Genomic DNA, 27,922 nt, shown 5'->3' on the forward strand with positions numbered 1-27,922 from the left:
ATATTTCTCCGAAACGTCGGTATACTTTTATAGGGGCTACATGGCTATATATCCCAGAATACTTATGACAGAAGTTCTGACAAAACATTAAGCTGTTATTCAAGAAGGATTTGAGGTTCTCACGGTAGGGACCATGAAAATTACTATCGTCTAGGTTATCCATTGCAACGTGTTTGCCCCAGTCTTTTCCTAGAAACGGCCCACATGTCACAATATTTTCTCCCTCTCCATATCTGTTTCTACCAAAATTTTTGTATGCATTTCTCATCTCCATAATGCCACACACCCCTGTCCGTGATATTCTCCTTGGTTCATTATAACAAATGTAAAAGGTAAAATTGTGAAGGCGTATGGGTGACTGGAGTTGGAGCTCCACCATTCTCGACCTCGGCATTAGATGGAGGTGAGTGTTAGGCTTCGCTCGCCGGCCGCTTTTCTCCCGAGCAAATGACCCCCAGGTACCCTTTCGATAGGAGGCTGGGTGGGCAGAATACAGAATTATGAAGCGAGATGGAAATGGACATTTCGTATGAATTGTGAGGAAGGGGAACGCCCCTATCTAAGAATAGAGACTGTATTGGCGGTAAAATCTAACATTTAGTTTTCATTTTTATATGGCATATATGGGGGCACGCGGTACCGTAGTTGGTTGAGGCACTATGCTACAAGCCGGAAGGTCCTTCCAACCGCACTATGGTCCTTGGATCGAGGCAGCCTTTAACAGAAATCAGTACCAGAAATTTTTCTGAAGGAGGCGACTAGGGGGTAAAGTGCGGCCGGCCTGAGCGTAAAGGCGCGTCCACATTACTCGTGCTCGTGTGCTCCTCGGGAGACTCGTCTGGCTTTCACTTGTGCTCGTAAATCTTCGTCCACACTACTTCAGTTGCTCGCCAGGCTTCGGCGTGTGAGGATCCGTATATTTACTCGTAGTGTGTATAGGCTGTAGTCGTATTTTAATTTATTGGCTAAAGGTTTTAAATTTAAAATTTAAAATCTGCTTGTCTCGTGACTTGTCATATCGTGCACATTACTCGCGAGCATAGCGAGTCACACGAGCACGAGCACGAGTGATGTGGACGCGCCTTAAGGCTGATGACATTTTCATCTGTGAGCCGATTTTCTAGAAAATGTGAGAGCCTCGACGTCTCACAACCCTATGGACCCCCACGGCATGTTACAGGGTTAGCTTTACTTTCTTACCCTTACCTCTACATGGCATGTTTGATGATATTTCCATTCCATAAGCGTGACGTCGAATGAAGAATAGATTTTGGTCTTCTGGGCTGAGAACTCGTGTTGCCTGATATCGGTAACCACCTACCAGACCATACGGAGCGAGTTACAGTAGCGGTAACGATATGGACTCATATGCAGGAGGTTCTTGGTTCAAATTTTGGCCGCAATACCGGATGTCCTGACTCAGAGCTTTCACGGTTTATCTCAGGTCCTACAGAAAATTCTGTGATATAGAGACCGCTTCCTTTCATGTTGTTTCCAAGTCTTCATTCGTCTAGCATTTGACGCCATATAGTGTAGTAACTGATGTTCAGAGGGCCGCGGTAGCGCAGGAGGTTGAGGCACCATGCTCCAAGCCGGAATGCCGCGGGCTCAAGTCCCGATGAGGTCATTGAATTTCTTTCAATTGACATAATCCTTCCGGCCACACTATGGCCCTGGGGTCGACTCAGCCTCTAACAGAAATGAGTACCAGGAATGTTCTTGAGGTTAATGGGCGGCTGGGTCGTAGGGCTGAAAAACTTACCGCCATCTATGAGCCAATTGTCTAGAAAATGTGGGAACCTCAACGTCTCACAACCCTATGGGCCTCCACGGCCTCTTACAGAGATACCTTTACTTACTTTACTGATGTCGTTGAATAGAACAGAAAATAAATTGTATCCTAACATCAAAATTACATACAATTATTGTTTTTTTCTGGACATATTGTCCTTTTTTTATTCGAGATATCGTTGTTTCTCTGTCTTCAGGTGGAACCTACTCATTTGGGCCCAATCGATAGAGCTAGTCCCTATCTTCGGACACCCACACAAACAAAAGATAGGATATATAAATCAAGCACAACATAAACCATCTGTGAGTGCTAAGACAAACATTAAAAATATTAAAAAACTCCACACACACACACACACACACACACAGGGCCTCACACCTATATCTTAACTGTCGCAGAAGGTTTCTGCTGTGCTTGGTTTATGTATCCTGTCTTGTTTTGGTTCGACTGACAGAGGCCTTGTGTATATTGCATATGCATTTAGCAACATATAGAACTAAAATGCAAATATATTGTACTTTCTGTCAGCTGACCTTACTGCTGACGATTATTATGACAAATGACAGACCCGCGCTGTCGTCAGAGAGGACGCCCCACAAGGACAAGACAGTAACAGTCGAACTGAATCTAATACTTGGTCATGAGCCCCAGATGGGACTTGACACCAAGACAGGCAGACTGACTGCCTGGCTGTCCGACCGTCAGTAGTAAAGTGACTTTGACTTTGGTGCTGGTGTCCAGAGATGGGGAATAGCTCTGTCGAATGGACCAAACTGAGTAAGTTCCACCTGAAGACGGAGACAGGATTCAGTCCCCGAAAAGTTGTGTGTTATTCTGTGTGTAGGTAGAGACTTTGCGACAGGCCGATCCCCGTCCAAGGACTCCTACCGACTGTGTAGGATCAAGAAACTGAAAAAGCGGCGAAGGCCCAACAAAGGGCAGTAGAGTAATAATAATGATGATGATAATAATAATAATAATAATAATAATAATAACAACAATAACAACAACAACATATTCCACATCCCATACTCATTTGACTAAGTTTGGATCCAGGGAATCGAATCTAATATAATGTAATATCCAGAAACACAATAATTTTACTGTTATACCATCACCATAAAGTTTAGTCTCAGAAGATTGCCTTTTAAAAATATCATCAACCTCGATATGGTCTGTAGCGGACTCCAAGCGTCTCAGTTTGAAGACTGCATGGTTACACGACATACATACTGCATGTGTGGGATGGATACCTTCGGAGCTCGACCTCAGTGGACAAGACCGACAAGACAAGGTAGCCCAGTGCTGTGAAAACGAAGGCCATGGCTGAGCTTCCAGGTGGAGGGGAGAGTGGCATGACCAGGCGGCCACGCGGCTCAGTTGTTGTGACGCTGTGTCTGTGGAAAGTTCGTTGTGTGCGTATGCAGTATGTGTCATAGTGGCAGTGCTTCGTTGTGGTTCCTTCAACTCATTCTGCGGTGTCTTTGTAATGTGGTTAAGCGCAACAATTATGAAAGTGACATAAGGTAATTTGTCAACCAGTTACAGAGCTATGCTTTGTGTGTTTCATTCTTTTAACCTCGTGTCACTGTACTCACATCCATGTTGACTTCAGAGTCTAGTTTAAGTTAGAGATGTGTAAAAACTTCTTCCTTCTTCAATTTATTGACCATCTGGAATGTGACGCCCTGTAGTCTGCTTCCTCCGTAACGTTGCTACAAATATGTATTTATTTCCGTCAGCACAACTTCTGTAGGATAACACTATACCTTAACTATCTACTTCATATTTCGGCCATTATCAGGTATGAACATCCATTGTTGGCTGCACTGTTCACCCCTACATTGACCAGCGTTTAAAGTGGGTATATTTTGTGTCGTTGGTATGATATAATGGGGAAAAATGCATCCATACCGTCCTCGTTAAAATGATAATTACAAAAATTGTTAAACTGTTTCGATTGTTGTTGAATTCTAACTTCCTTTTACCGTAAAGAGTTTGTTCTTTCCGTGGATATGTTTACGTTAGGTTTTTGGTTTTTAGATTTTTTTAGGTTATTTTGCTACAAGACTACACGACGTCACATTTCAGAAGACGCGATCTTACGAGTGCCTTCTATGAAACTTCTGGTTCGTAATGCGGTGAATATGAATTTTTTTTTGGGGGGGGGATCTGACGTCATGTTGTGTGATAGGTAGGTGCAATCTTTTCGGAAGAATGTGCTGCCTTCAACTTTAGGGTACAAGAGCCTCTACCTAGAAAATAGAGGCAGCAGTTTCCTCCGAAACGTTTTCACGTATCTGCCAGAGGGAGTCGCATTCCACAAGAATGTAATCTTTGTATTCCCTAGAGCCGGGATTCGAGTCTCGGTGAAGGTACCGTGTAGAGTGTTTTTGACCAAGCCTCGAAGGCGAGTTTCGGAATTAGTTCCAATCGACCGCGGTCACTCAATGTCGTGTCCGTTCCATTAAAGACATGCTCCATTTGACATAGCTAGATGGATCAAAGGCCGGTCACGGTAGGCGAGCGGTCTAAGGCATGTATTGTCTTCGCTCGCTAAGAGACCGGGATCGTGGTTTCGAATCCCACACAAGGCATGGATGTTTGGTATGTGTATGTGTTTATTCTGTTTGTTTTGTCCTGTACTTAGGTAGAGAGGCGACCGCGCCATAGCTCAAGCGGTTAGTCGCTGGCTTCCCACCGCGGCGGCCCGGGTTCCATCCCTGGCCTGGTTAAGTGGGATTTGTGGTGGACAAAGTGGCGCTGGGGCAGGTTTTCTCCGAGTACTTCGGTTTCCCCTGCCAATCTTCATTCCACCAATTGCTCCACAATCACCCTCACCTGTCATCTGGGGCTGGTACAGGCCAGAAGTGGTCGCAATACAAGGGACTTAGTCCTACCCCACTAGCAAAAAAAAAAATAGGTAGAGGCCTTGCGACGAGCTGATCACTCGTGAAGAAGAAAAAACGTGGAGCAAAATAATCTTGATAATCTAGTAGTCGTATAGCTAATTAATACATTATTTCTTTCTATATACTCCTGCCGATAATTACTGTGATATTTCAGGTCGTCAGGGCAGTGAATATGGGATTACTGCGTTCTGGGGCATGGCGCTGTGTAATCTGAAGTTTTTTTTTACCGGACTTCTATCCCTGAAGGCGGAAATATCAGATTCCTCCGAAACTATTGTATACCTCTTGCAGATTACACAGCGTTGCATCCCAAGATACTGCAACCTCAATTGGATCCTACCCTGCCATTTTGACACAGTGATGCAACCAACAGATAACATTTAATCTGAACTTAGTCTGATAGGGTTAATTTTTAGCTTGCATTTCTTATTTAAAAAATGTAATGCTTATGACATCACCTTGCTCTCTGTGTGCCCTCCCCTGACGTTTCTGGGAAACGGCTCGGCAAACGGCTTCCAGCGGCAACGAGTACACACGCAATAGTTGAAGGACAGTTGAACGCGGTGTTTTCTATGAGGTCCTTGTCGTATCAAATACTCAATATGTAATGAAAGGAAGGTGGGTGATTAGTTCTTATCCCGTGTGGAGGTGGGGTCGAATACCTCCACCTGCGAGTCTTAGGAGGCGACGAAAAGAGATGTTACGAATTTGAGACAGTAAAATATGTTCACGAGTCCCACGGGACTCGGACCCGAGAATGACTGCGCTGGCGAGGTCCAGCAGCAATTGTAAACGACAGACCCGTCCTCTCGTCAGAGAGAGCGCCCCATATCAATAATCCCGCAACTGTCTGACAATAATAAAAACCGGGTCGTAAGCCCCAGATGGGTGCTTTACTCCAAGACAGACTGACCGACTGACCGTCGGTCGTAACAAAAGACTCGACTCGACTCGATTAGTTCTTCCCACCGCTTCTTGTTCCATTATATTTTTGTGTTAAAATGATGTGTGAAGTCACCATCTCATTATATCTGATTTATTTTGTTTTGATGTTTAAATACTAATTGTTGTACTGGACACTTGGCGCATCTCACTGCCCCGTATCAGAGCACTGACACAAAAGCAACAAAGCGTGTCGAATCAGTTAAGATTGACGTCAGCGAACTTTAACGTATTATTTTTAACTTTCATGAAACATTTATGAATTGGACATTCCACATCATTTATTCATGCGTACAAATTGTAAAGTTTCCTTTAATATATGGTTTCCACCTCGAAGATGGACATCTAGGATGGAAACATGTCGAGGTTTTAATCATCAAGAGAGAATAATTTAAAAATATTCGGATGATAAGTTCACAACTTATTTTATTCATAGTTCTGTCTGTCAGAGCAGGTGATTGGAGGCACATAGGCTGTATCGTCCTGTCAAGTGCGCCAGTTTTGATAATTTTATTTTAACCCTTTCACGTATAAACTTTGTAAACATTTGTCATGTGTATGGTTTAGCAGCTTGTTCTGTTTATATATATATATATATACAGGGTGTCCCAGGACTCATAATAGCATCAGCGTCTTGTAGTAATGATGTGAGTCCAGAGGTCCTGACACCGGCGGTTATAACGAGTTCTATCTTCCAGGATATACAGCCGTGTAGTCCGTTGATAGTGGACCACCTTCTCGGAGGAACACGTCTTAATATTAATAGCGTTTTTATTTTTACCCGTTATATGTTTCGACCCTATTTCTGGCTCAACTTCAGGTAGTATAAACATGCCGTACATTCTAATAGAATATAGGTCCCTCGTTCATATGTAATATCCAGTTTGTCTGTTATTTGTCAAATAGTGGGACATGTAAGTATATATATATATATATATATNATTAAATAATTTTCCTGGGGAGTAAAGCGCGGCCGGCGCGTAAGGCTGACAACCTTACCGCCAACTTTGAGCCGATTGTCCAGATAATGTGGGAGTCTCAACGTCTCACAACCCTATGGGCCTCCACGGCCTGTTACAGGAATAGCTTTAGTTTACTTTATATATATATGTATTGTCACGTCACAATATATATCGACCGAGAGGACGATTACCGAATAACGAATTGAAAAATACTTAATTTGAGGTACTTTTCCCTCAGTGTGTCTCGAGAAACCGAGGAAGGTCACAGAAATCTAAGAATATAATCAGCGTTTTGGTTGAGACTCGAAACCATCACCTCCCTAATACAAGGCAGAAGCCATATTATTCGAGCCACCTATTCGTAACCCCTGTTAAACGCCACTAGTTGATACAGAAATGCACAGTTCCGACTATAGTCGCCATTCTGTTGTGTTTTCGGGTGCAGAAACACGGGGTGACGCTCAGGTGCTGAATGGAACGCATCCTGATGATGCTTCATAAAAGCCTTTTCATGTTCTGACAGGAGCGAAACTAAAGCCTGTCATGAGCGCATTCTGGTGTCAGTGTTTGGATGCAAAGTATGGAAACAATTTGCACAAGCCTTCCACGAACAAAGACCATTGATGTTCGTTTGTTGCACTTTACCATACTTCGCACGGCAGACCCCAAGACAAAGGGCTAAATCAGCTGTCTGCGATGTTAACAGCTTCCTGCAATGGGCTGCAACAGCAAAGAATATTTTCGTACGTGGGTGTCCGTTAAACTACGGTATAATAGTAATACGTGGGATTTGATAGGAGCCTGGTTAATGTTGTCAGTATAACGACTGGCTACGGGCTGGATAACCAGAGTTCAGTTCCTGGCTGCAGCAACAGCTCTTCCTCTTATCCATAGATTCCAGACCGGTTCTGGGGACCAGTGGGCACCTCAGTATACCTCTTACGGCCTCCAAGAATTATCCGCTCATTTTTATCAGTGCTAAGTAAGTATTATAATCGATGCTAACTATCTAACTTCATGGAGCTGAGCCCTTCTCCAGAAGCTGCCAGTTGTGCAGCCACTCAAGAATTTCTCAACATTTTATGGAACCCAAAGGTTCATTAAGTTCATTTCCATGTTCGCGGTAGCGTAGTTGGTTGAGGGGCTATGCTACAAGCCGGAAGGTCGCAGGTTCAAGTCCCGATGAGGTCATTGGATTTTTTTCTATTGACCTAATCCTTCCAGCCGTCCTATGGCCCTGGGGTCGACTCAGCCTCTAACCGAAGTGAGTACCAGGAATTAATTAAATAATTTTCCTGGGGAGTAAAGCGCGGCCGCCATCTTTGAGTCGATTGTCTAGATAATATGGGAGCCTCAACGTCTCACAACCCTATGGGTCTTCACGGCCTGGTACAGGGATAGCTTTACTTTTTACTTTTACTTTTACCGTGTTCACAAGAGCTCTCCACTGGTCCCTATCCTGGTTCTTCGCCTGCGGATTTTCTTCTTTTTTTCTTCTACCATGAAGATGAGGCGATACGTTCCTCCGAAACGTCGGTTAACAGAATATCTGAACGGCGCCACATCCCAGAAGACTGCTTTCTTCAATAAGTTACCTGTTCGTCTAAGTAGCATGCAGACTCCCAACTTGCAGTGTTCTTGCCGAACCGAACGATAATCATGGAGGTTGTGGCCCAGGATTGGATCCATCAGATCTGGTTGAGTTGTTGGAATGTACCAGAGAGAGAGAGGTGTGTGGTTACTGGTCGCACTGGTGATGCATATTCTCGGCGGTTTGAATTTCCATAACCGGTCACCTCATCTGTTCCTCTGGGTAGGGTTCTGCGCGACGCTTCTGTGTTGGGGGGNAGGATTGGAGTGCGCGTTGTGCCGGTAGCGAATATTTCGGTACGCCTTCATATTGCAGGGACAGTGTCATGTGTGGCGTGTGACGACAGTGTGAAAGTCAAAGTCAGTCCATCCTTGGTTTCATGCCCCATTTGGAGTTCATGACTAGATTCTAATTGCCGTTTGACAGCTACGAGTTTGTCGAAGTAGGGCGCCCGTTCTGACGAGAGGACGGATCTGTCATTTATGAGAGTCATACTCAGCAATTGACGGCAATGGAGACAAGCTCACTTATTTATGTACCGTGCCTACCTTGACGTACACAGTGCCACCAGCGGAAAAAGTGTGAACCAGTCGCATGAATGATTATTCCACTTCTTCTAATACTTTTTGTGTTAAGAATTTCTATCTGCTTTAAGAACGAGGGGCCGGTCACGGTAGCCGAGCGGTCTAAGGCATTCACTGTCTTCGCTCGCTCGGAAGCCGGGATCGTGGGTTCGAATCCCACTGAGGGCATGGATGTTTATGTGCGTTTTTCTGTGTTTGAGTACAGGTAGAGGCCTTGCGACGAGCTGATTACCCGCCCAAGGAATCCTACCGGATGTGTAAGATCTAGAAAAACCGAAGTAGACGGAGAAGTTCATGGAGGTAGGCCTAGGCCCACTGGGGCTGTAGTGCCAAGGAAAAAAAAATAACGAGGGAGGAGCCGGGGTAGCTCAGTCTGTATAGCGACAGGTTACGGGCTGGACGACCAAAGGGCAGGTAATTTTTTTTTATTGCTAGTGGGCTGGGACTAAGTCCCTTGTAGTGCGGCCACTTCTGGCCTATTGTACCAGCCCCAGATGATAGGTGAGGGTGATTGTGGAGCAATTGGAGGAATGAAGTTTGGCAGGGGATACCGAAGTACTCAGAGAAAACCTGCCCCAGCGCCACTTTGTCCACCACAGATCTCACTTGACCAGACCCGGGATCGAACGCGGGCCTCCGCGGTGGGAAGCCAGCGACTAACCGCTTGAGCTATGGCGCGCCCCTAAAGGGTAGGTAAATGGCTCATTTAACTCTGTATGGACCGCAGGGTTCTAGTAAATAGTGGAAGCTTACCGATTAGCTAAGCTACTGCTACCTTATCAGGAACGAGTCTGTTTCATGGTGCAAGTTTACTTGTTCGTTATTTGCAGTTTCCTCTCCTTCGCGTTTTATTTTGCTTTCGTTTTTCTGGCAGTCGTTTAATTATCTATCTCGCTTCATATTTTTCTTACTCATTTTTGACTTTCCATATTTTTTTCTTTCATAATTTTTCTGACGGCTGGACCGCCTGTTTTAACCCCTTCGCTCATACTGTAATACACATAGACACGGTTCGGGCTGTGAAGGCTGTTTTTGTGGTCAGTATATCGTATGCGTGTCAGCTGTACTCATATTATACAGGGTGTGCCATTTAAAATGCAACTCAGCAATCGGCCTTCTGTGATGCATAAATGAAATTAGAAGCTGTCCGTTCCCCCTCGTATAACGGACTCCCCATGCTTTCCTAGTGATACTCAAGTCAGTGTCACCTTGGTTGCTAGGCTGCTGTTCCAGTTACGCAGAAGCTCTGATGATGGCGAACATTGTGTATTCACGAGCAGAACGTGTCACATCTAAATCTTTTGCTGCTGTTCATGAAACATTTAGCAGTTCGTATCCTGACAAGGAAGTACAGGCCGTACCTCTCACACCCGGCGTTCCATGGTCCGGCACGATTTTAGTTTGGCAGACGGCCACTATCAGCCACCGGCGCTAGTTGTCCATTGTTCACCGTTGTGTGTGTGTGGATCCGGCAATCCTAGCACGTTGTGCTTACAGTGTAGACATGGACGTATACCATATACCTGCGGGTAGTTGGTTGAGGCACTATGCTACAAGCCGGAAGGTCGCGGGTTCAATTCCCTATGAGGTCATTGGATTTTTCAGTTGTCATAATCCTTCCAGCTGCACTGTGGCCCTGGAGTCGATTCACCCTCTAACAGAAATGAGTACGAGGAATCTTCCTGGGGGTAAAGTGAGGCCTGCGCGTGAAGCTGACCTCACCGCCATCTGTGAACTGATTGTCTGGTAAATGTGGGAGCCTCGACGTCTCATAACAATATGGACCTCTACGGCCTGTTACAGGGATATCTTTACCAGACTTGAGTTAATCTGCCCTCCATTACTTTTCATGCATAATTTTAATCCTGCTTGCCTTGTTTAAAAACAAAAGCAGGGCTATGCAATCGTCATGCTGTCCATGTGCGTGTGCATCCACCCTTTATCAACTTTTGAATGGTTGGACCAATCTTTATGAAACTTGGTATATATGTCATGGCACCCGAGTCCAACTTAACGGCGTACGCTTCCATCAGTCTGTCTGTATGTGTATCCCACTATTGTTGCTAAGCAACGCCTCGGTAAAAACGTTATCGCGGCATCGAATCCACACATGCAACAATAAAAGAATTGTTGGAGCCGTCATTTTCTATGCGGTCCATATATCAAGGAAAGTAAGCGGTTAGTTCATCCCGGAACTTCTTGTTTATATTTACTCTATTAATTTCATTGTACCAGCTCCTTAAAATTGTGTAACAACAATGGAACTTCCTGTTACGGTCCTCGTTTAGGATTTTTAGGAGCCTAATTAGCTCAGTCGGTACAGCGACGGGCTGCATTCCGGACTTTCGGATTTCGATTCCCGGCAGGGGTGAGAGATTTTTACTTTTCTAGAGCGTCCAGACTGGCTGTGGGGCCCATATAGTCTCCTCTCCAGTGCGTACCGGACTCATTCGCCGAGGATAAAACTGCCGGAGCGTGAAGCTGACCACTCACCTCCATCTAGTGCCGAGATCATATGTCTTAATGGATTGTTAATCATCAAATGAGGCAATATTGATGTCACCCGTGATCTTCCGTATATTTTTGTAGTTTGGGTTACGTTTGAAATGGTACATCCTGTACTTTCGTGTATAAAACATAAGGACACACTGACGTTACGAATAAAATTATGTGCGACTTTCTACTCAAGCAGAACACGTTCATGTTTGCCCACAAATCGCCGTGTCAATGCATACATTACGGCGACACGTTGACACTGGCCATGTGGAACAACAAAACGAAAGCCGGCGTATGGAGGCTCGAGGCAAGCGACCAGCTACGCTCCCCTTGTGAAGCCCGGCGTATTCAGGGCCCACCACGGTGTCCCTGCCACGTGAAGCCCGGCGTATTCAGGGCCGACCACGGTGTCCCTGCCACGCGAAGCCCGGCGTATTCAGGGCCGACTCGGTGTCCCTGCCACGCGAAGCCCGGCGTATTCAGGGCAGACCACGCTGTCCCTGCCACGTGAAGCCCGGCGTATTCAGGGCCGACCCCGGTGTCCCTGCCACGTGAAGCCCAGCATTTTGGTCAGGAATCGGAGCCTTTCTCTTCGGTTTCCTTTACTCTGCTGAGACTGAGCATTCTTGATGAACTGATCCATCAAGTAAGGAGTCCTAGAATAGGAAACGTTATCCATGTAACAGGTCATGGAGGCCCATAGGGTTGTAAGACGTCGAGGCTCCCACATTATCTGTACAGTGACGTCAACCTTACGCGCCGGCCGCTCTTTACCCCCCAGGAAGATTTCTGGTACTCATTTCTTTTAGAAGATGAGTCGACCCCAGGGCCATGTAGTGGCATGAAGGATTAGATGAATTAAAGAATACAATGACCGCATCGGGAATCGAACCCGCGATATTCCAGCTTGTGACACGTCTCAACCAACTACGCTACCGAGTGCAACGTAAGGAGTTCTAATACCTCTTGAATCTGGCTTCATACGAGGCAAAGTGTCTGATTGGAGCCTGCATAGTTCAGTATAGTGATAGGCTTAAAAGGCAGGACTACCGGAGAGTCATTTTCCTCTTCTCCACATCTGCCAGACCTACTTCAAAGCCACTCATCTTCCTTTCAAATTAGTACTAGGGCCTCGTTGTTTGAGAGTAAAGCGGGCGGGGACGTGAAGCTGACACGTCCATTTAATGCCCAAGTGTATTCTTCATACATTTTGTGTGGTGCTTAATTTAGCACAGGGACTATCGGACTATAGCGCCAAGATGGAAGTCCCCAATCATTGAATTGCTTACCGAAAGGGGAGCATTAATGCGCATGCTTGGTTTCGGAAATTGGCACTTCCGAGAAGCCTAAGTTGGCCATCCGAATATAGTAATCACGTGTTTAGTTGCATATATAATATCCCAAGGCTTCCCTATCCTGTCACTACGTAGAAATCGTTCTTGTTAGTAATGGTAAGTCCGCCACGCAGTAGTGTGAGAGGTACCTCTGCTTCAGTCGGAATTGCAGTCATTTCCTTTATCGAAAACAACGTCCCAGTGTTCATAGCGTGCTTGTTCAATAAAACCGAGATCTGAATATGGATCAGTGGAGTGGGTTATCTGTGGAAAATTTTACTAGAGATGGGACGCGTTTATTTCGAAAGTCCCGTCCATTTGTTGCGTCTGGCATAGTTCAGATCGTTGTGTGGCAGCATATGGAGTTCTCTGCCGAGTGACAGCCCCTGCTGACAGATTTTTCATGATTTTTCTCAGTGCCTTAGGAAACCTGCCCAAAAAATACCTCGGTGGAATACGATGACTTTCTGGGCTCATATTTGAGAGGTGCTCGGTTCGACTCACGGCCAAGACACCGGATATTCTCACTGAGATTGTTTGTGGATTTATTTAGCGCCTTGCGGCGAATTTTTGGATAGTACCACGACCGCTCTCGTCCAAAAAAAAAGGTAAAGTTGTCAATGTGGTTAATTAGTAAAGAACCACGGTATGGGGACATATCGGGATTGGAGGTATTGCTCCACAGTTCCTGACCTCGGCACTAGATAGAGGTGAATGGTCAGCTTCGCGTCCCGACCGCTTTAACCCCGGGGAAATCTCCTGGTACCCATTGGATAGGAGGGCGGGTGGGCCCCAGAGTAGGTTTTGAAACTGTAAAAGAGAAAAATCTTGCCCCTGACGGTAATTTAAAGCCTGTAGCCCGTCGCTATGTCTACTGAGCTATCCCGGCACTTTCTCTCTTCCAGTTCCTTCCCAAGTCTTCATTCATAATTTATTCTGTCATTTTGCGCTGTATAGGCTAGGCAAGAAGAGGCTCGTACAGTAACCCATAAAGAGTACGTGACCCACCTCAGACTTTCGCATGTTCGCCATGTTTAGATGTGGCGAGGGGCACACGTACAGTAATCATTCGTTGTGCTGTTTTCCTCTCATAAACGAGCCGTAACGTCAAAACAAACGCGTGGGGCGGTTATTGGAGAAAGAGACCCGTGTCCGCGAAGCAAAGTAATTGGATGAGTTCCGGATAATTGTGCGGATGGTACGGAGGAGAATCGATCGACTTTTCAATCACAGCTGTTGTAGTGTCGAGAGTCTCTTGGCAGTCCGTCGCACATGCGCACTTCGATACTTCCGTACGATGATAAGGTCGGGCCCATTATCTGCCCCTCTGCCTTTAACTCGCCGCTTACTTTAACAGCTGAGTTACGGTGATGCTTAAGTTTCATCTTATCGTTGTCATCAAAGAAGTCATTCTGAGCCACTTAAATCCAATCAATTCTGAATCCACTCAGTAGGAATTTTTGCTGACCCTACCTATTCGTATTTTGTCTGCTGGTTGTCATTCAGCTGGTCAAGAAAATAAATTCTTATGACAGACGTTATGAAATTTCATAGTACGGAAAAAGTCGAAATTCCGCCGTCAACATCAACGCACTTTGCAACGCGTGTGAGGACGTGGCGTGTTGCTCGTCTATACAGTGTACAGTGAAATAGCTGTATCTCGGAAACCGTTCGGAACAGGGCACATGTACATGTACGAGTAATATTAACGTTGATATTAGAGAAATGCTGTGAAAGTAAGCGGAATGCATTCATTCGGCTTAGAATTAGGACGAATGGCGGCCTGTTGTGAGTACGGTAATGGACTTTTCTGATCAATTGTCAGCTTCTCAAGATGAACTGAGCTCAGTTTTAGTTATTTATTTCATTACGAGGCAGATATTTCATCTGTAGATGCCAGTAGCCGCTCAGCTGGTCAAGAAATTGTAACCCCAGGCTCCAAGTCGCTGTTGCAAACGTCAAGTTCTGTGGCAGTAAATGCGACATGTTCCCCAGCATCGGGCTCCCAGAGGAGGAGCATGCCAAGTTCTGTGGCAGTAAATGGGCCGTGTTCCTCAGCATCGGGCTCCCAGAGGACGAGCATGCCAAGTTCTGTGGCAGTAAATGCGACATGTTCCTCAGCATGGGGCTCCCAGAGGAGGAGCATGCCAAGTTCTGTGGCAGTAAATGGGCCGTGTTCCTCAGCATGGGGCTCCCAGAGGAAGAGCGTGCCAAGTTCTGTGGCAGTAAATGCGACATGTTCCTCAGCATCGGGCTCCCAGAGGACGAGCATGTCAAGTTATGTGGCAGTAAATGCGACATGTTCCTCAGCATCGGGCTCCCAGAGGACGAGCATGTCAAGTTATGTGGCAGTAAATGCGACATGTTCCTCAGCATCGGGCTCCCAGAGGACGAGCATGTCAAGTTATGTGGCAGTAAATGCGACATGTTCCTCAGCATCGGGCTCCCAGAGGACCAGCATGCCAAAAGCCCACGTTAATCTAGGATTACTTCTGCGGGTCACATGGAGGTTAAGTAGTGTAAGTGCTGACAGTTTGACGTAGACACAAGACAACGGCTATAAGAAACGTAAGCGACGTTTGAGACTCAGTGCTAATTAAGCGAATCGGCAGTTATGTTTCTGGTATTGTAGCCCTGTTAAAGAGAACATGAGAATTCTCTTCTGGAACAATTCTTAAAGCTGCTACATAAGTTGAAAGGCCATGCAAGATTACATTACTCTGTGAGCACCTGCTCTCGCTGGTCCCTCGCTCTCAGAGTTTCTTCTCTTTTTTCTTCTACCCTGAAAATGGAGGCGATACTTTCCTCCGAAACGTCGGTCAACTCACTATCGACATGGCGCCACATCCCAGAAGACTGCTTTCTTGAAAACGCCAGTTGATTAAATTCTCTTGTACTACACGAAGAGATGGAAAGTCTCTTCGTGTCTTAACTGAGATGTTCCGTCTCATTTATGAAGGATATTCCCGCACCCTAGCCCAGAGCATTATCAGATACTGGGTGCTCCAAAAAGTTACACTCACTCTCTAAAATAAAGGGTAAACGAGGCACGATAATTCAGTCGATTTGTAAAAGTGTTTACCGGGCCGTTACCTAGGAACGGCTCTGATATACTTGCCTATATCAGCATCATTGCATTGCAGCGCCCATCTGTACACGCTACAATATCCATCTTCATGGTCGAGGAATAAGCGGAGAAAGACACAATTAGAAGCAGGTGGTAAGCTGGGTTCTTTCTTGGCTTACTCTTCGACCATGCTTCCTCTGAACTCTACTGCATTACAACTCATTCTTCAAAACCACCGCTGTGAATCCCAAATCCAAGAACTCTATCTACTCGTACTGTCTGTCGGAATAAAGATTTCAGCGGGGAAACAAAATGGGGGAAGCCAGACAGCTTATTGTATGCGTACAGAGAGAAGGAGTGGTGGGAGGGAGGGGACTGCGACCAGTGACATCAATATTCCGACAGAGAATAACATTTGAAGTCTACTCCGTGGCCTGTAGTCCGCAAGAAAACTATACCGACCGAGGGACCGCCGCTTGTCGGCGAAGTTAGTGCCAGATTCTGCGGATAGAGGGTATCACGTGGTCAGCGCAACGGATCCCCACGGCCGTTAACCTCGGTTTTCTAGACCGCAAATTTGAAGTTTACACGCAAGAAAATATACAGATCGAGTTTTTTTCCGAATTGCTTTGCCTCCACAACGGTAGAGTGAACGACCAATACAATAATGTGTAACAGACGTCTTATCACGACGCGCATTGCGACCGCAGTTAGGCTGCAGTGTCGTTAGTACGTAATTGGTGATTGGAAATCTCTTAAGGCCTACAGAAGCGTCTCTGTAATCCTCTGAAAGTGAACGATTACATAAGGATTATAATAACGACTCTCAGAAAGGCTTTGAATATGTTCATCATCCCCTGTCGGCTTAGCAGGACTCGCGCATCTGCTCCTGCAGTCTCACTCAGTGGTAACTAAATTAAGTAAAGCAGTCTCTTGGCTTCCTCTCGTTTGAAGACTCTGTGAGGCAGATTTCTGCTTCCGCTCAGCGGCCATCATATTTAATTTAATTGCAGTTGTGAACGAGAGCCGGGCTAGCTCAGTCGGTATAGCGACGGGCTGCAGGCTCGATGGCTCAGGTTTGATTCCTGGCAAGAGCAAGAGAATTTTCTCGTCTCCATATATATATAAAAAACAAAACAAACTCCGTGGCTTTAGTCCGCAAAAGAACTATACCGACCGAGCGACCGCCGTTTGTCGGCGAAGTTAGTGCTATATATATGTATATTTAATAAATTCCTCGAAATTACCAAAATATTTATACTTTTTGCCCCAACAATAAATTTTTTAGACTTTCAGCACATATTCACGCCCGTAAAAGCAGGTAAAGGTGCCTAGACTGGCAGACGTCTCTCACTCGTCAGGGTGTCACAACTGAAGCGCTATGAAAATCACGTAAAGGTAAGGTAAAATGTGAAGTTGTCCCTATGCTTAACTAATTAAGCGCTACGTCATGAAGACGTATGGGGGAGTGGATGTATAGATCCAAATTTTCTTGACGTAACTAGTTGGAAGTGAGTGGTCAGTTTTACGCCCAGGCCGCCTTATCCCCGGGAAAGAGACCCCGGTACCCATTGAATAGGAGGCTCATAATAATCGGAAGATCTGTCTCTTATGGGATGTGATGACGTATAGTGAAGATCAAGTGGGCAGGTTCCTCCGAAACGTTTACAGACATACACCAGACTACACAGCGTTGCATCCCAGAAGACAGATTTACCACTGCATGAGCAGCAGATCTCGTTCAAAATAACCAGTCTCGTAGCTCGAAGTGGACTAGATCACCTCTCCATTACTCCACTACCCTCCACAACGAAACGCCAGGAGGAACAAGACTGATGCCGCTCAGGTAACTTTCGGACTCCTTGTGTTGTATTGAGGTAACCTCTTCTTGGTACTTTTATCTTGTAAGTAGAGACGGGTTGTATTATTGGCTTAAAGTAGAGCCTGGCTGGTATAAACACAGATGTTACAGTCCAAAGCCTCTTTCATACAGGTGCGAGTTTCATGTGTACGCACTGAGGATATGCGAAGTTAGAACATACCCTTAAACCATGTGACTAATAACAAGAATAATGATACGATGGGCGCATAAAGCTTAGGCCCTTCTTACAAGAGCAGAGAATAAGGAATAATTCAATTACTAAGAATTATATAAAAATGCTGAAACATTTTTCCGAGTACAGCCATTATTCTTTCTTCCTGCTGGGTTTGGCTTTGATTGTTTCTATATCTGATATACTTGTAATCTGTTTATGAATTACACGGAGACGCTCTACATATTTTTTGTCCATTCAGTATAAGATGAGTCTCAACCGGTCAATATCTATGAGATAACTAGATGGTGTGGGTCTCATATTTATTGATTTTTGCATTTCACCGCTCAGATTACGACCTCAGTTGAACTGAGACCGCGCTGCAGCTAACTGAGAACATAGCCCTCTTTGCGATCTGTCACATAAAAACAGCTATATCATGAATTACATTATTGATAGAACATTTATTTCTCGCCAAAATATAAGTTAATTGAGGAAAATAAAAATTTAAGGCTGAGCAACATGAATTATTTATATTGTATTTTATGATGAAATATACTTGATTTCGTAAATATTTACGTACATACATATGTGCTCACAAATATTTCTGATTTAAATTTCTTGAATTTTAATTTGCTGTTTACTTCACAGTAATGTCAGTAGCTCAGATTATGTAACTTCCAATGGTAATATGTCAGTTTCTTCAAAATCTTCTTTAATAAGGTCACGGACAGGCTACCCCTTAAGATGTTATGACACTTGCTACCCACAGATAGGTTACATTATGTGGACAGTTACTGAATGTTAAAGCAGACGTCGCATATGGTTACTAATATAGGCCTACTTTAAGTTGTTAAGATTCGTTCTAAATTAAAGCAACAATAAGTCAATCTAGTGCTTAAATAAGTAGTAATCAAGCAGACTGAAACAGCGGTACGTCATTGAGAAGTTCCCGGATTTAACGTCGTCTGGCAATCCAGATTTAGGCTTCTCATGGTTTTTATCAATCCCTCTAGGCTTTTTCTTTTTCTTCTTCTTATATTCCTGTTGTTCCCTCTTTGAGCTTAGGCATCCGTTAAATTCTTCGTGTCACTGCAGTTTCCTAATCGGTATTATTCCTTAGACGGGGGATCAGCCCGTCGTAGGGCCGCTACCTAACAGAGATCCATACCTTGAGTACCTCTAGGCAATACCAGCATGACAGGCCAGGAAGGGCCTCTTAACGCCGTTCCAGTTAACCACAAAGAGTTCTTTGACGCTAAACTGTTCAGTGTCCAAGTCGTGCTAGTGTGAACCTGCCTTGCCTTCAGGTGTAACGTCTTGTTTTCTTTACACGCAGCGACGTAATTACTCATAGTCAACTGTTTCATATACCCTCATTACAGCCGTGAAATACAAAACGCTAACATTAGTCTATCCTTATCTCGCTTCTTATGTTTTGTAGCTACGCATGCGCATTACTCTTCGAGAGTGAGCTTTGCGGCTCTGTAAATAATGCGAGCAAGATACAGTGGGTAGGGGCAATACGTTCATACCCCCCGAACTGTGCTCTTCTGTACTGTTGTAACATGTGGCGAGTTGGATTGCTGTGTGACCCAGCTAAGTTAAGGGCGCAATCTGTAGCTAACCAGAGCATATGTAAGATTTGTAACCGTTCATTCTGATTGGAGGACTGTTGTGTGTTAATTAAATCTGTATTAAGTTAAGATTACAAAATTACAAAGAAAGAGATCCGGCAGATAGCTCTTACACGCGGAAGGGACATAGTTCAAGTTTTGCTATGTGGACAGGAAGTAACATCTGGTACTTTCCTGGAATTCTGGCAGTTTCAGCAAAGTCGGAAAGTCTTTGGGATCTTGAGAGCTGACAGCTTGGGACAGCTATAACTTAGAAGTGGGACGGCCGGAGCCTCATACCCTGATCGTAATGCATCAAGGGGCTGTCAACCTTAGCGTCAGGTCAGCATCTGCCAGAATCACATAGCAAAGCAACATGATGGGAATTCAAAATTTAGGGAACCTCCTAGTTTGAAAACTTAACCAATGGCAGAAGTGGAGGAGTGGATTTCTCTTGGAGTCTGGGGTTCGTGGACCACAGGATTCAGAGAGAGTGCATTCCACCTCGAGGAGTCTTCATACAACTTTCGGCAAAGTCGGACACAAAATTTACAACTACGACCCTTCCGTAAAGTATTATAAGTAAAGTTCAAATTAAGTGTACTAATAAATTCAGTTGTATTCCGTAAGCTGGAGGGAATTAAATGACCACTAAGTGCAACGGTCGAAAGAGGTGTGTGATTGTAGTGAAAGGTTCTTCCTGCCCTGCCCGAGCCAGACCCGTATAAGACCCGGGATATGAACTCAGCTCTACAAATTACCGAACAGAACCCAGATACTCCCGTCTTTACCTGCTCTCGCGTACCAGCTCCAACAATCACAATTCTCCTCCCTCCCCACCTAACTTCTAGACATCCACGAGAAGAGGGAGGACGGTGATAAGTGGAGCACGAACGTAGGATAAAGGGAGGACGGTAACAGCGTGGCGCACAACGTAAGGGACCCAAAGAAGTGAGCGGTTACAGATTTGAGGTTTTCACGGCGGTGACTATGAAGAAAGAAGTCTGCTTGTATCGGTTCTCACGGTCTCTTCGCTTGCGGATGTCTTATTTTTCCTTCTACCCTGAAGATGGAGACGATACGTTCCTCCGAAACGTCGGTTAACACCACATCTACACGGTGCCACATCCCAGAAGACTGCTTTCTTCAACTAGAGCATACTTCGGAGTTCATAATCATCATGGCGGAGCGGTATCGCTCCAGACCCGTATCCGAGAGGCCGTGATATCGACTGTCATAACTGAGGTTTCTCGTGGTTGCCCATAGTCCCTCCAGGCAAATGCTATAATAGATTACTTCTGCCAGAAATCGAACTCATATTCCTCGGTTGTTTAGTCTTTAGCATAACCGCGATAGGGACTGGTCGCTAAGAGTTAGAAAAGACAAAATCTGTTGGTTTGTGAATACAATTTGAATTTTTTGTAAATCATCGAACCGAATAAAAAGTGCGGGTAATTTTAATCAGCAGAGCAAATGAAATAGGGAAGTGTAATGGATTATACAGTTAGCTACGAAACCGGGTCTATTGATTGAACTCGTACTCGCGCCTCGGGGTAACTTGATCTCCCCTTCAGTTTGTTGTAATGCACTCGTTACGTGGACTTCCATGTGTTCCCTGCAAGTGGGAGTGGCATTTTGTGAACTTTGCAACCAACGTCATGGCCTGAGGCATACTCATCATGTTGGACGGAGGGTTGCATGTTCAGTTAAATTCTGTACAGTGGGGTATATTCTTTTTGCATGTTGGTTACAGTAGCGAGGTTGGTTGAGGCACTGTGCTACAAGCTAGAAGGTCGCGTATTCGAGACCCGATGAGGTGAATATTTTTAATGTGACTAATCCTTCCAGCCGCACTGTGGCCCTGGGATCGACTCAGCCTCTAACAGAAATGAGTACCAGGAACCTTCTTTGGGGTGGTAAATTTCGGGCGGCGCTTAAGGCTGGCAACCTTACCGCTATCTGTGGGAGCCTCGACGTCTCACAGCCCTATGGGCCACCACCGCTGCTACAGATGTATAGCTGTGCTCTGGCTAAAGCGTCATTGACGGTGCGTAATTTTCGGACAGTGAAGTTCACTGCCACGTCAGCAGTAGAAATGCACTAAGATTCTCCTGGGATCTAACGCAATGTATTCCATTGAAAGTCAACCGACGTTTCGTTACTACCTGCTTTCACGCTGGTATCATTCCCGGCTTGCTCTTCGGTTGGTTCCCAGTGTACTACACGGCGTCATATACCAGAAGATAGAACTGTTCATAACCACCGGTGTGAGAACCTCAGATCCTACTTACTAGATTAGGTTCTTACCAGAACCAGTATCCAGGAGCTCGTATTCCGTTAGCTTGCATATTCGAGGTATAACGTACACTGAAGAGGGTTTTAGTAGTAGCGGTGGCGGTAGTACAGTGAACCCTCGCTACTCCGGAGTAAGGGGGGAGGGGAGACCATCCGGATTACTGAAGCAAAAGGTAGTAATAAAGGGCAAGAAACCTAGAACACAAACAAATGAAAAGTTTAATGATATGAGTAGTTCTAACGAAAATAAATAACAAAATATCGTGTAGATCTTTTATTTAAAATCTATAAAAAGCCAATATAGTTACAAATTATAAATCACTCCGTCCAATGTGACCGTAAGTTTTTTACTACATAAAAACTGAACACCCTTACATGTTTCGGTCTCTGTGGACCATCTTCAGAGGGCAAACATCACTACAAATAGGAAACCACTATCACATAATTTGTTTACACGCAAAGTACGTACACTTATATGCTACAATACATAGTACACAGAATAGAACATTTCATAAACACAGCAGTTTCCTGGGAATGTAAGTTTTAAAAATTGTATAAAATTCCTTGATGCTAATTAAAAGTTTTTTTAGATTGTGACGGACCAGAATGAAACAAATCAAACCCAGTATAGTTATTGACCGATAGAAGACCCAGAAGTTGTACTTGTTTTTGAATGTAATAAGCAGGTTGCAGAGACTCTCAAGTTTTGTCTGAACAGACCAGTGACTCGTGTTCCTTCCTAAATGAGGTGTGTGTTTTGAAGTACGTACTGAACTGTGAACAGCATTATTCATATATCGATCCGGATTAGCAAGGGTTTATTATAGTAGCGATGGTATTAGTGGCAGTAGTGTGTTAGGAGGTTACTGTTTTAGTCCTCTTGGCTGGGATTAACTTACGTGTGAATACCTCCGTCTGAAGATAAATACAACTTAGGATTCGCAAATCCCTGACAACGATTTTGTAGCTTTATGAGATTAAAAGTATTTTAGACTTGCTTCAAGTTTGCGTTTCGAAACGTCATTTCGTGTTTGCATAGCTCCAGTCGGAGTCAGCTGATAACACACTGTACACTAAGCTCTTGTATACACAGTAGATGCAAAGGCGGCTTCTCGTCTTCTTTGAGGGGCGCACTGACACGAAAGCATTTGAATGCAACTAAAACTTGGTTGTTTGCATTCACAAAGCCGTATCTCCCATAGTTACACAAATGCTTGTCATCTCGAAACGTCGGGTTCAGTCAGTAGTGTCTACATTTATGATTCGCCGTGATCGAAGTGGCATTGCAGCAGGGATATTTCCGTATTTCTACCGTATTTCCCCCCCTAATCATCATTACATCATTGCTCCGTACGCATCTGTCACCATCCCCTATGATGTGTGATAGCCTATATCAGGCAGCATATTATCATGTTCATGGTCCCTAAGTTGGAGCTTCATATCGGACCCGCTACGTTTCTGGTCACAGAGCGAGGGAATTTTGAAGTGCGCATATCTGTGGTCATGAAGGGTACAATATTCTGCTATGTGATGCTGTGTAATCTTATAGAAGCTTATCGACGTTTCGGAGGAAATGACGTCTATCTTCGGGGTCGAAAAGTAAACCGATCAGAAAGAAGCATGAGCGCTCATGCGAAGCCTGGTTCAGATATTGGCCACGAAAAAATCGTAGTCTTTTTGCTGGATTGTCGCTTTGTTAACCACGAAAACGAAGGCATTAAATTCCTCTGAAACGTCAGTGAGCTGCATCTTTATATGCGTCACATACCGGCAGATCAGCAGCCATGAAAACCGTATCTGAAAACTGCAACATTAATTTGACCTGCACCATTTGAATGATGTGTTATAAATGTGCTTAGGTCGCGAGATTCGAATCCTGCAAGGTGTAACACTTTGGAATCCTAAATTGCACCAAGCTGATGACGAGTGGGTTTGTTTTTCGAGCTTTCCGAAAACGCAACATATGTATAACATCATAACCTCTTATATTGAGAAAAAAATACGAGACGCATGTTTCGGGATCTGCCAAATACACATTCTTCAGTAACGCCTAGGATTATTGATAGATTAATCTACCTGTAGAGTTTTTTTTATTTTTCATTTTTATTGCTAGTGAGGTGGGACTAAGTCCCTTGTACTGCGGCCACTTCTGGCCTATTGTACCAGCCCCAGATGATAGGTGAGGGTTATTGTGGAGCAATTGGTGGAATTAAGATTGGCAGGGGAAACCGAAGTACTCGGAGAAAACCTGCCCCAGCGCCACTTTGTCCACCACAAATCCCACTTGGCCAGACCCTAGATCGAACCAGGGCCGCCGCGATGGGAAGCCAGTGACTAACCGCCTGAGCTATGGCGCGGCCTACCTGTAGAGTAAGCACCGCCTGAAACCAGCGCATTCTGCAGAACTCTATCGGCACACTGTGTTACCATAAATCTCTCTCAGCATCATTACGGTGGTGTTGCATAAAGAGTATGGTTTTGTAACGATGCTTTCAATAGCCCAAGCCGAACAGGGCGTTAGAGTTGTATTTGAAAGTTCAGGGTTATCCTGAAGTTTTTCCTGGGTTTTCCCAGATTCTGCAGGCAAATACCGGGTAGTACCTTGTTTATGTCGCTACCGCTTCCTGCAAAATCCCCTACATTCATCATACCGCCCGATGCCGTAAGCGTTGTTGCATAACTGACAGGAGCTTAGATTATAAGATGATTAGGAAGCGAAGAATTTGGAAGGAAATGGGATTGTAAAATTAGTAATATTTTGTTGCACCCTGTTGTGTAAATCACTGTAGAAAATATTTATTATATTCCCATCAACACAACTAGGGCAGCATGTTTCGGCACATTGTGCCATCTTCAGGTCCGGTTTTTGGTACAATTATTCTATCATCAACTTAGTCTAAATTGCAGACCGATTCTTGGGCTTGCCCGGCCTCCTATCCAGTGCGTTCCCGGGGGCTTCTTCCCTGGGGGTAAAGCGACCGAGACGCGAAGCTGACCACTGATCTCCATCTATTGCCCATGTCAAGAATAGCGTAGCTATGCCACTATGCTTTATTAATTAAGCACAGAGACAACTTTATTTAGCCTAACTTTTCCGTGTAAACCGGGTGGATGTGCCGTTGTTATACAATATTGTGCACTAGTATGTAGACCCGTTGCTAAGTAATGACTCTGTAAACAACGCCCACTGCTAGACAACGGGTTCCTAACAATAATTGAACAGTTTTCTACGCGATCTGTGCCGAGGTATTATACGCAGGACAAGTCTACAGTTTATTGGGATTTGTGATACACTTGCCAGGCGGTAAGGACATAAGCAGAGGACATTGTTAAGATCCGTTACGAGGAAACGGCTAGTGAAAGCAAACTGAGAAGACTTTAGCATGTTCTGCAGTGAACTGCAGATTGTGTGAATTAGCGATAGCGCTGTAGTTACGTATTTGTATTTACGAACTGTAAATGGTCAATAAACCTAATTGTCAATCCAAACCCCGTCTATATTCCCTCATACACATAACAGTAATATAATTACTGGCTTTCAAAACAAAACCGGGCCCAGCCTGGCGTGCCTTCTGAGGCTGTGGAGAGGACAATATGGCGGCCACAGTAGTGTGACGTCACAGAGGAGTATTTCCAGTCGTCTCCCCAGGCGACTTATACAACTTCGATAATTTCTTGGTGCTTCCCCCCATCCGCCATTACTCTCTCAAACATTGTTATCTCCTTTATTTTCACGGTTAATTTTCTCCCTGATAGTTATTAATGACTTGCACCCAGTTTCTACAAGCAGACGTTCCCAAATAATACTCGAACAAGTCGACGGTGCGAAATTTAAGTTTGTATGTTAGAAGTGAGAAGGAAAGAGCCGTGAGCGGCTGGGTTACAGGCTTCGTGCACGGGGAATAGCGTTCGATTCCTGGCGGGGACAAGAGACTCTCCTAGCGGACGCCCAGCTAACTAACATTCTGTTACTTCAGCCTCACGGTCCCATTTCCCAGAACGTTCAGGTTCTCCACTCAAAACTTTGTACGCATCTAAAGCTTCGGTAGTAACCCTGGAACATAGGCAGTCACTTGAATGGCCTACATAAGATGCTGGATAATATTAAAATGAATCATAAAAAAATATAATGAGATGATGTGGACCGGATTCATTTGGTGCAGAATAGGGAACACTATGGAATGGATAGCTTCTCAGGCGCTGGATCATCTGAGAATCGGGGGGTTCGATTTTGGACGGGAACAGTAGATTACTGTCTTCGCTAGCTCTGAAGCCGGGATCGTGGGTTCGAATCCCACACAAGGCATGGATGCTTGGTATGTGTATGTGTTTATTCTGTGTTTGTGTTGTCCTGTGTTAAGGTAGAGGTCTTGCGACGAGCTGATCACCCGTCCAAGGAGTCCTACTGTCTGTAAAATGATCAATTGAAAAAAGAAAAACCTCGGCGACGTAAGGTACAAGAGGAACGGATGTAGAAAGGTAAATTGGCCGGAACCATGGGATTGCAGTGATTATACGAGTATACTTTCACAGATTACAGAAAGAGTTTTGGGGTAGAGACTCTGTTTCCGGTTCTTGACAGTTTGCAGGTTAATATTGATGTTCGGACATAACAAAATACCGGGCTCTGCCGTTCATAGAGCCTCATTTTTCTTTATTGGAGCAAACGAACCAACCAATAAGACGAATGTCAGCAGTTTCCGCCAGTCAAATTGGGTGGCTAAAGCTAACAGAAGCTTGTACGCACGCAGCGTGATATGACAACGAAACGGACATAAAGACGAGAGGTGGGGGATGGTATTGACAACAGATTGACCTGAGGTCGATTCCCGGAAAGGGCATTAATTACCCTTCCCATCACTTTGGATCAGGTATCAGTCATCCGTTTGCCCACCCTTCCGTGTGTTTGAGATAATTCCAGAATTGCTGAACAAAGTTTAAGGATATTTCATTTAAAATATGTAGGAATATTCCAGTTTCGGTTAAAATCACACTCACACGCGCCCTTGCTCGTCTCTCGTCCGCAACTCGGTACCGAACAATGTTTCGACCTGAGCTTGTAGAGAAAGCCATAAGATAACCCGTCACAGGAACGTGCATGAAACAACTTTTTTCTTTATTTCCTATTATACGTAAAACGGATAATGAAGTCGGTATGGCGACTGCCTGCGGGCTGGACGACCAAGGGGTTCCATGTCGTATAGACCTGCTCTTTGACCCACCCAGCCTCCTATCCAGTAGGTACTGGGGGTATAGCGGGCGGGGCGTGAAGCTAACCACTCACCTCCAGCTAGTACCGCGGTCAAGAAAATGTGGATATATACATCGACTCCCCCATACGCCTTCATGGCGTAGTGCTTAATTAGTTTAGCACAGGGACAGCCTTACCTTTTACATACTACATGTATGGAGCCGGGATGGTTCAGTCGGTACAGCGACAGTTTAAGGGACTGGACGGTAGGGGTTTGATTCCCGATATTGGCAAGAAAATTTCCTCTACTTCACAGCGTACAGACCGCCTCTGAGGCTCACCCAGTTTCCTATCCAGTGGATTTGGTGGTGTGGGGGGGGGGCTGTTTGCCCGGCGGTAAGAGGTAGGAGCGTGAAACCGACCACTCACCTCCATCATCTTCCGAGCTCAAGATTGGTGGAGCTATACCTCCATTACTTATACGTCTTCACGACGTTGTCCGCAACTGTTTTATCTCACGTCTTTTTCAGTTCGTCATTCGCTCTTTTTCACTTCAGAGTCGTGAAATGTGTGCAGTTGGTAATCATTGTTAAACTAATAAGAGAACTTCACTTGGCACGAAGTGTGACACATTTTGCAGACCAGTCTGCTTTTACCGGTTCTCACGGTCTCTTCGCCTGCGGATTTCTTATATTTTTCGTTATACCCTGAAGATGGAGGCGATACGTTCCTCCGAAACGTCGATTAACACCACATATACACGGTGCCAAATCCCAGAAGACTGCTTTCTTCATAGTCACCGCCGTGAAAACCTCAAATCTTGCAAGAGATATTAAGTTTTCCAGTGCAACTAGATCATTAGCGACATAACGAACCTGCGCACCTGAACTCATGTGAATTCGATTGCGAGAGGAGTCCGGTGAATAACGCATGGGGCGAGGGCGGATATTTCCTGGTTTGCCACACATCACAAGGATGTATGTCTCTCTGTATTATTCAGAGTGTTCCATGAGTCGTGTTGTTGCTGTCACTGATATCGTATTGTCTTCATTACAGTAGTGACTGAATGCTTCAACGGTGATAATATTCATGGATATGGTCGCTGAG

The 27,922-nt window shown here is 44.9% G+C and overlaps 1 protein-coding gene across 2 annotated transcripts in view; it reads left to right on the forward strand.

The window, feature by feature from the left end:
- The first annotated feature begins 3,142 nt into the window (after nucleotides 1-3,142).
- The window catches only part of LOC111875021 (platelet binding protein GspB), a 187,115-nt gene continuing 162,335 nt past the window's right edge, over nucleotides 3,143-27,922 (forward strand). For both annotated transcript variants that reach the window (XM_033755689.1, XM_033755691.1), the window contains exon 1: nucleotides 3,143-3,318. The gene's annotated coding sequence lies outside the window, so the exon portion shown is untranslated. The remainder of the gene's footprint in view (nucleotides 3,319-27,922) is intronic.

Source organism: Cryptotermes secundus, unplaced genomic scaffold, assembly GCF_002891405.2.
Source record: "Cryptotermes secundus unplaced genomic scaffold, Csec_1.0 scaffold1228, whole genome shotgun sequence".
NCBI classification, from domain to species: Eukaryota; Metazoa; Arthropoda; class Insecta; order Blattodea; family Kalotermitidae; genus Cryptotermes; species Cryptotermes secundus.